Here is an 8,472-nt window from a genome sequence, read left to right on the forward strand (position 1 = left end):
GTGAGGTGACCAGTGAGGTGGCAGAGTGCTGTGAGAGGATGAGGGTGAGGTGACCAGTGAGGTGGCAGTGTGCTGTGAGTGGATGAGGGTGAGGTGACCAGTTAGGTGGCTGTGAGAGGGTGAGGGTGAGGTGACCAGTGAGGTGGCAGTGTGCTGTGAGAGGGTGAGGGTGAGGTGACCAGTGAGGTGGCAGTGTGCTGTGAGAGGGTGAGGTGACCAGTGAGGTGGCAGTGTGCTGCGAGAGGATGAGGGTGAGGTGACCAGTGAGGTGGCAGTGTGCTGTGAGTGGATGAGGGTGAGGTGACCAGTGAGATGGCAGTGTGCTGTGAGAGGATCAGGGTGAGGTGACCAGTGAGGTGGCAGGGTGCTGTGAGTGGATGAGGGTGAGGTGACCAGTGAGGTGGCAGAGTGCTGTGAGTGGATGAGGGTGGGGTGACCAGTGAGGTGCCAGAGTGCTGTGAGTGGATGAGGGTGAGGTGACCAGTGAGGTGCCAGAGTGCTGTGAGAGGATGAGGGTGAGGTGACCAGTGAGGTGGCAGTGTGCTGTGAGTGGATGAGGGTGAGGTGACCAGTGAGGTGGCAGTGTGCTGTGAGAGGGTGAGGGTGAGGTGACCAGTGAGGTGACAGAGTGCTGTGAGAGGGTGAGGGTGAGGTGACCAGTGAGGTGGCAGAGTGCTGTGAGAGGGTGAGGGTGAGGTGACCAGTGAGGTGGCAGTGTGCTGTGTGTAGATGAGGGTGAGGTGACCAGTGAGGTGGCAGTGTGCTGCGAGAGGATGAGGGTGAGGTGACCAGTGAGGTGGCAGTGTGCTGTGAGTGGATGAGGGTGAGGTGACCAGTGAGATGGCAGTGTGCTGTGAGAGGATCAGGGTGAGGTGACCAGTGAGGTGGCAGTGTGCTGTGAGTGGATGAGGGTGAGGTGACCAGTGAGGTGGCAGTGTGCTGTGAGTGGATGAGGGTGGGGTGACCAGTGAGGTAGCAGTGTGCTGTGAGATGATGAGGGTGAGGTGACCAGTGAGGGGGCAGTGTGCTGTGAGTGGATGAGGGTGAGGTGACCAGTGAGGGGGCAGTGTGCTGTGAGTGGATGAGGGTGAGGTGACCAGTGAGGTGGCAGTGTGCTGTGAGAAGATGGGGGTGAGGTGACCAGTGAGGTGGCAGTGTGCTGTGAGAGGATGAGGGTGAGGTGGCCAGTGAGGTGGCAGTGTGCTGTGTGTGGATGAGGGTGAGGTGACCAGTGAGGTGGCAGTGTGCTGCGAGAGTATGAGGGTGAGGTGACAAGTGAGATGGCAGAGTGCTGTGAGATGACCAGTGAGGTGGCAGAGTGCTGTGAGAGGATGAGGGTGAGGTGACCAGTGAGGTGGCAGAGTGCTGTGAGAGGGTGCGGGTGAGGTGACCAATGAGGTGGCAGTGTGCTGTGAGAGTATGAGGGTGAGGTGACCAGTGAAATAAATTTTAAGTTCTAGTTGAAGAGTTTTTTTATGTAGTGGGTAGGTAACATGCTGCATTCTTTGTTAAAAATACTTTTCCAGAGTTTACGTGTTTCGGAATGTTTTGATAGGTTAGTATGCTGGGTTTTTTGCTGGAAATTACATTGTCCTTCATGGAGAACAAAAGCTGGCCAGTGCTGGGCAAAATACATCACACCTAAACCCATGCACTGTACATTATTATCTTTAACCGTGTCAGCAGCATTGTCCAGAAAAAAATGCATTACTGACTCCAAATGGGCAGTACAGTTTCTCATTTGCAAATATAATAAATTATAATACTTCCAAATCATGGTAACCAATTCTCACCAGCTGAACTAGAAGTTGAAGAACCCGGACTTTTCAGAGCAAGGTATAGAATTGATCTCTCCCAGAAGACAGCCTTTGTAGGACAATTTCTCACCGGCAACTGCTATGCTTGGTTCATCGACTGAAGACAACTGCTAATCCCTCAAATGTTTTTTTTTACTCATCAAGGGCCCTACAATGTGGCTTCAAAATGGGCAAACATTACTCTTTCAATAATAAATTAAAATCAATGCAATTAATCAATGAGAGTCCTACAGTCAAAAGACAGTTGGGATCCCGATGGCCAGAATCCCGACACAATCCCGGTAAGTATTTTTACACTACCCCTTACCATACCCTCCCTATCCCACAGCCTAGCGCTAACCATCCCCTCCCACAGCTTAACCCTAACCCCCCAAGCCTTACCCTAAACTCCCCCCACTACCATAGCATAACCCGGCCACACACACACACCCCTGTGATGTTAGTGTATTAGAATGCTTAATATTTGTAGACACTCCCATACTGATCTGTGTAAGCCTGAATCTTCAGTGTTGGTTCCTGGGACCAGGGGGATGCTGGGAAGTGGGTGGTCCAGTGGGCAGTGTGCCTGGAGTTGGAGGGAATAAACAGCACAGCAGTGAACTCACATGTCTCTGTGTCCTGATGACTGGATTTACAAACATATGAACAAAACATGGTGTCAGAAGAAGTTTAACTTGGACTGCTAGTGCTCTCAGAGTGTGAAAGAATCTTGCAGAAGTCTGTGGCTGTGATACTCTGTGTCTGCAAAACCTGCCGTGTGCTCCTATCTTCAAACAGTGAGTAACCATGGATAAACTGGCTCCTCCAACCGGCATGCTGATGTCTGGTAACTTGTCTGAAAACTGGAAAAGATGTAAGCAAAGGTTTAATATATATCTTGCTGCATGTGGAGCTGATTCAGAGGCTGACAAAACGAAGGCATCCATTTTCCTCCATCTGATAGGAGAGGATGTGCAGGACATTTATAATAGTTTTCAGTTTGATGAGGGGCAGAATATGGTGCTATCTTCTATAATGCAAAAGTTTGAAGATTACTTTGTGCCAAGGAAAAATGTGACATATGAAAGATATAAGTTTTTCACATGTGAACAGAAGTCTGTAGATGGATTTGATCAGTATGTTACAGAGCTGCAATCACTCAGTAAAACCTGTGAGTTTGGTGATTTAAAGGATTCACTGATTAGAGATCGTATTGTCTGTGGAATACCTGATAATGGACTCAGAGAGAGATTGCTGAGAGAGCAAGACCTAACACTAGAAAAGGCAGTGACTATGTGTAGATCTGCAGAAATAACTAGGGCCCTCATTCCGAGTTGTTCGCTCGGTAAATTTCATCGCATCGCAGCGATTTTCCGCTCAGTGCGCATGCGCAATGTCCGCACTGCGACTGCGCCAAGTAATTTTGCTATGAAGATAGGATTTTTACTCACGGCTTTTTCTTCGCTCCGGCGATCGTAGTGTGATTGACAGGAAATGGGTGTTACTGGGCGGAAACACAGCGTTTTATGGGCGTGTGGCTAAAAACTAGAGATGAGCGGGTTCGGTTTCTCTGAATCCGAACCCGCCAGAACTTCATGTTTTTTTTCACGGGTCCGAGCGACTCGGATCTTCCCGCCTTGCTCGGTTAACCCGAGCGCGCCCGAACGTCATCATGACGCTGTCGGATTCTCGCGAGGCTCGGATTCTATCGCGAGACTCGGATTCTATATAAGGAGCCGCGCGTCGCCGCCATTTTCACACGTGCATTGAGATTGATAGGGAGAGGACGTGGCTGGCGTCCTCTCCATTTAGATTATAAGAGACTGAGAGAGATTTACTGGAGCTGACTAGGAGGAGTACTGTTACTGTAGAAGTGTAGAGACTGAGTGGAGAGAGTTTACTAGTGAGGACAGTGCAGTTTACTTTATAATCCGTTCTCTGCCTGAAAAAAGCGATACACAGCACACAGTGACTCAGTCACATACCATATCTGTGTGCACTGCTCAGGCTCAGGCCAGTGTGCTGCATCATCTATTATCTATATATAATATTATATATATCTGTCTGACTGCTCAGCTCACACAGCTTATAATTGTGGGGGAGACTGGGGAGCACTACTGCAGTGCCAGTTATAGGTTATAGCAGGAGCCAGGAGTACATAATATATTATATAGTGAGTGACCACCAGACACACAGTGCAGTTTATTTAATATATCCGTTCTCTGCCTGAAAAAAGCGATACACACAGTGACTCAGTCAGTCACATACCATATCTGTGTGCACTGCTCAGGCTCAGGCCAGTGTGCTGCATCATCTATTATCTATATATAATATTATATATATCTGTCTGACTGCTCAGCTCACACAGCTTATAATTGTGGGGGAGACTGGGGAGCACTACTGCAGTGCCAGTTATAGGTTATAGCAGGAGCCAGGAGTACATAATATATTATATAGTGAGTGACCACCAGACACACAGTGCAGTTTATTTAATATATCCGTTCTCTGCCTGAAAAAAGCGATACACACAGTGACTCAGTCAGTCACATACCATATCTGTGTGCACTGCTCAGGCTCAGGCCAGTGTGCTGCATCATCTATTATCTATATATAATATTATATATATCTGTCTGACTGCTCAGCTCACACAGCTTATAATTGTGGGGGAGACTGGGGAGCACTACTGCAGTGCCAGTTATAGGTTATAGCAGGAGCCAGGAGTACATAATATATTATATAGTGAGTGACCACCAGACACACAGTGCAGTTTATTTAATATATCCGTTCTCTGCCTGAAAAAAGCGATACACACAGTGACTCAGTCAGTCACATACCATATCTGTGTGCACTGCTCAGGCTCAGGCCAGTGTGCTGCATCATCTATTATCTATATATAATATTATATATATCTGTCTGACTGCTCAGCTCACACAGCTTATAATTGTGGGGGAGACTGGGGAGCACTACTGCAGTGCCAGTTATAGGTTATAGCAGGAGCCAGGAGTACATAATATATTATATAGTGAGTGACCACCAGACACACAGTGCAGTTTATTTAATATATCCGTTCTCTGCCTGAAAAAAGCGATACACACAGTGACTCAGTCAGTCACATACCATATCTGTGTGCACTGCTCAGGCTCAGGCCAGTGTGCTGCATCATCTATATATATTATATATCTGTCTGACTGCTCAGCTCACACAGCTTATAATTGTGGGGGAGACTGGGGAGCACTACTGCAGTGCCAGTTATAGGTTATAGCAGGAGCCAGGAGTACATATTATATTAAAATTAAACAGTGCACACTTTTGCTGCAGGAGTGCCACTGCCAGTGTGACTGACCAGTGACCTGACCACACTGACCACCAGTATAGTTAGTAGTATACTTATATTGTGATTGCCTGAAAAAGTTAAACACTCGTCGTGTGACTTCACTTGTGTGTTTTTTTTTTTTTTATTCTATAAAAATAAAACTCATTCTGCTGACAGACAGTGTCCAGCAGGTCCGTCATTATATAATATATAATATATACCTGTCCGGCTGCAGTAGTGATATATATATATTTTTTATATCATTTATCATCCAGTCGCAGCAGACACAGTACGGTAGTTCACGGCTGTGGCTACCTCTGTGTCTCTGCACTCGGCAGGCAGTCCGTCCATAATTGTAATACCACCTAACCGTGGATTTTTTTCATTCTTCTTTATACATACATAGTTACATAGACATCTTCTCTTTATCAACCAGTCTATATTAGCTGCAGACACAGTACAGTACGGTAGTTCACGGCTGTGGCTACCTCTGTGTCTGCACTCGGCAGGCAGTCCGTCCATAATTGTATACCACCTAACCGTGGTTTTTTTTCATTCTTCTTTATACATACATAGTTACATAGACATCTTCTCTTTATCAACCAGTCTATATTAGCTGCAGACACAGTACAGTACGGTAGTTCACGGCTGTGGCTACCTCTGTGTCTGCACTCGGCAGGCAGTCCGTCCATAATTGTATACCACCTAACCGTGGATTTTTTTCAGTCTTCTTTATACATACATAGTTACATAGACATCTTCTCTTTATCAACCAGTCTATATTAGCTGCAGACACAGTACAGTACGGTAGTTCACGGCTGTGGCTACCTCTGTGTCTGCAGTCGGCAGGCAGTCCATAATTGTATACTAGTATCCATCTCCATTGTTTACCTGAGGTGCCTTTTAGTTGTGCCTATTAAAATATGGAGAACAAAAATGTTGAGGTTCCAAAATTAGGGAAAGATCAAGATCCACTTCCACCTCGTGCTGAAGCTGCTGCCACTAGTCATGGCCGAGACGATGAAATGCCAGCAACGTCGTCTGCCAAGGCCGATGCCCAATGTCATAGTACAGAGCATGTCAAATCCAAAACACCAAATATCAGAAAAAAAAGGACTCCAAAACCTAAAATAAAATTGTCGGAGGAGAAGCGTAAACTTGCCAATATGCCATTTACCACACGGAGTGGCAAGGAACGGCTGAGGCCCTGGCCTATGTTCATGGCTAGTGGTTCAGCTTCACATGAGGATGGAAGCACTCAGCCTCTCGCTAGAAAAATGAAAAGACTCAAGCTGGCAAAAGCAGCACAGCAAAGAACTGTGCATTCTTCGAAATCCCAAATCCACAAGGAGAGTCCAATTGTGTCGGTTGCGATGCCTGACCTTCCCAACACTGGACGTGAAGAGCATGCGCCTTCCACCATTTGCACGCCCTCTGCAAGTGCTGGAAGGAGCACCCGCAGTCCAGTTCCTGATAGTCAGATTGAAGATGTCAGTGTTGAAGTACACCAGGATGAGGAGGATATGGGTGTTGCTGGCGCTGGGGAGGAAATTGACCAGGAGGATTCTGATGGTGAGGTGGTTTGTTTAAGTCAGGCACCCGGGGAGACACCTGTTGTCCGTGGGAGGAATATGGCCGTTGACATGCCAGGTGAAAATACCAAAAAAATCAGCTCTTCGGTGTGGAGGTATTTCACCAGAAATGCGGACAACAGGTGTCAAGCCGTGTGTTCCCTTTGTCAAGCTGTAATAAGTAGGGGTAAGGACGTTAACCACCTCGGAACATCCTCCCTTATACGTCACCTGCAGCGCATTCATAATAAGTCAGTGACAAGTTCAAAAACTTTGGGTGACAGCGGAAGCAGTCCACTGACCAGTAAATCCCTTCCTCTTGTAACCAAGCTCACGCAAACCACCCCACCAACTCCCTCAGTGTCAATTTCCTCCTTCCCCAGGAATGCCAATAGTCCTGCAGGCCATGTCACTGGCAATTCTGACGAGTCCTCTCCTGCCTGGGATTCCTCCGATGCATCCTTGCGTGTAACGCCTACTGCTGCTGGCGCTGCTGTTGTTGCCGCTGGGAGTCGATGGTCATCCCAGAGGGGAAGTCGTAAGCCCACTTGTACTACTTCCAGTAAGCAATTGACTGTTCAACAGTCCTTTGCGAGGAAGATGAAATATCACAGCAGTCATCCTACTGCAAAGCGGATAACTGAGGCCTTGACAACTATGTTGGTGTTAGACGTGCGTCCGGTATCCGCCGTTAGTTCACAGGGAACTAGACAATTTATTGAGGCAGTGTGCCCCCGTTACCAAATACCATCTAGGTTCCACTTCTCTAGGCAGGCGATACCGAGAATGTACACGGACGTCAGAAAAAGACTCACCAGTGTCCTAAAAAATGCAGTTGTACCCAATGTCCACTTAACCACGGACATGTGGACAAGTGGAGCAGGGCAGGGTCAGGACTATATGACTGTGACAGCCCACTGGGTAGATGTATGGACTCCCGCCGCAAGAACAGCAGCGGCGGCACCAGTAGCAGCATCTCGCAAACGCCAACTCTTTCCTAGGCAGGCTACGCTTTGTATCACCGCTTTCCAGAATACGCACACAGCTGAAAACCTCTTACGGCAACTGAGGAAGATCATCGCGGAATGGCTTACCCCAATTGGACTCTCCTGTGGATTTGTGGCATCGGACAACGCCAGCAATATTGTGTGTGCATTAAATATGGGCAAATTCCAGCACGTCCCATGTTTTGCACATACCTTGAATTTGGTGGTGCAGAATTTTTTAAAAAACGACAGGGGCGTGCAAGAGATGCTGTCGGTGGCCAGAAAAATTGCGGGACACTTTCGGCGTACAGGCACCACGTACAGAAGACTGGAGCACCACCAAAAACTACTGAACCTGCCCTGCCATCATCTGAAGCAAGAAGTGGTAACGAGGTGGAATTCAACCCTCTATATGCTTCAGAGGTTGGAGGAGCAGCAAAAGGCCATTCAAGCCTATACAATTGAGCACGATATAGGAGGTGGAATGCACCTGTCTCAAGTGCAGTGGAGAATGATTTCAACGTTGTGCAAGGTTCTGATGCCCTTTGAACTTGCCACACGTGAAGTCAGTTCAGACACTGCCAGCCTGAGTCAGGTCATTCCCCTCATCAGGCTTTTGCAGAAGAAGCTGGAGGCATTGAAGAAGGAGCTAAAAGGGAGCGATTCCGCTAGGCATGTGGGACTTGTGGATGCAGCCCTTAATTCGCTTAACAAGGATTCACGGGTGGTCAATCTGTTGAAATCAGAGCACTACATTTTGGCCACCGTGCTCGATCCTAGATTTAAAGCCTACCTTGGATCTCTCT

Source organism: Pseudophryne corroboree, chromosome 5 (genome assembly GCF_028390025.1).
Source record: "Pseudophryne corroboree isolate aPseCor3 chromosome 5, aPseCor3.hap2, whole genome shotgun sequence".
In the NCBI taxonomy this organism is placed as follows: domain Eukaryota; kingdom Metazoa; phylum Chordata; class Amphibia; order Anura; family Myobatrachidae; genus Pseudophryne; species Pseudophryne corroboree.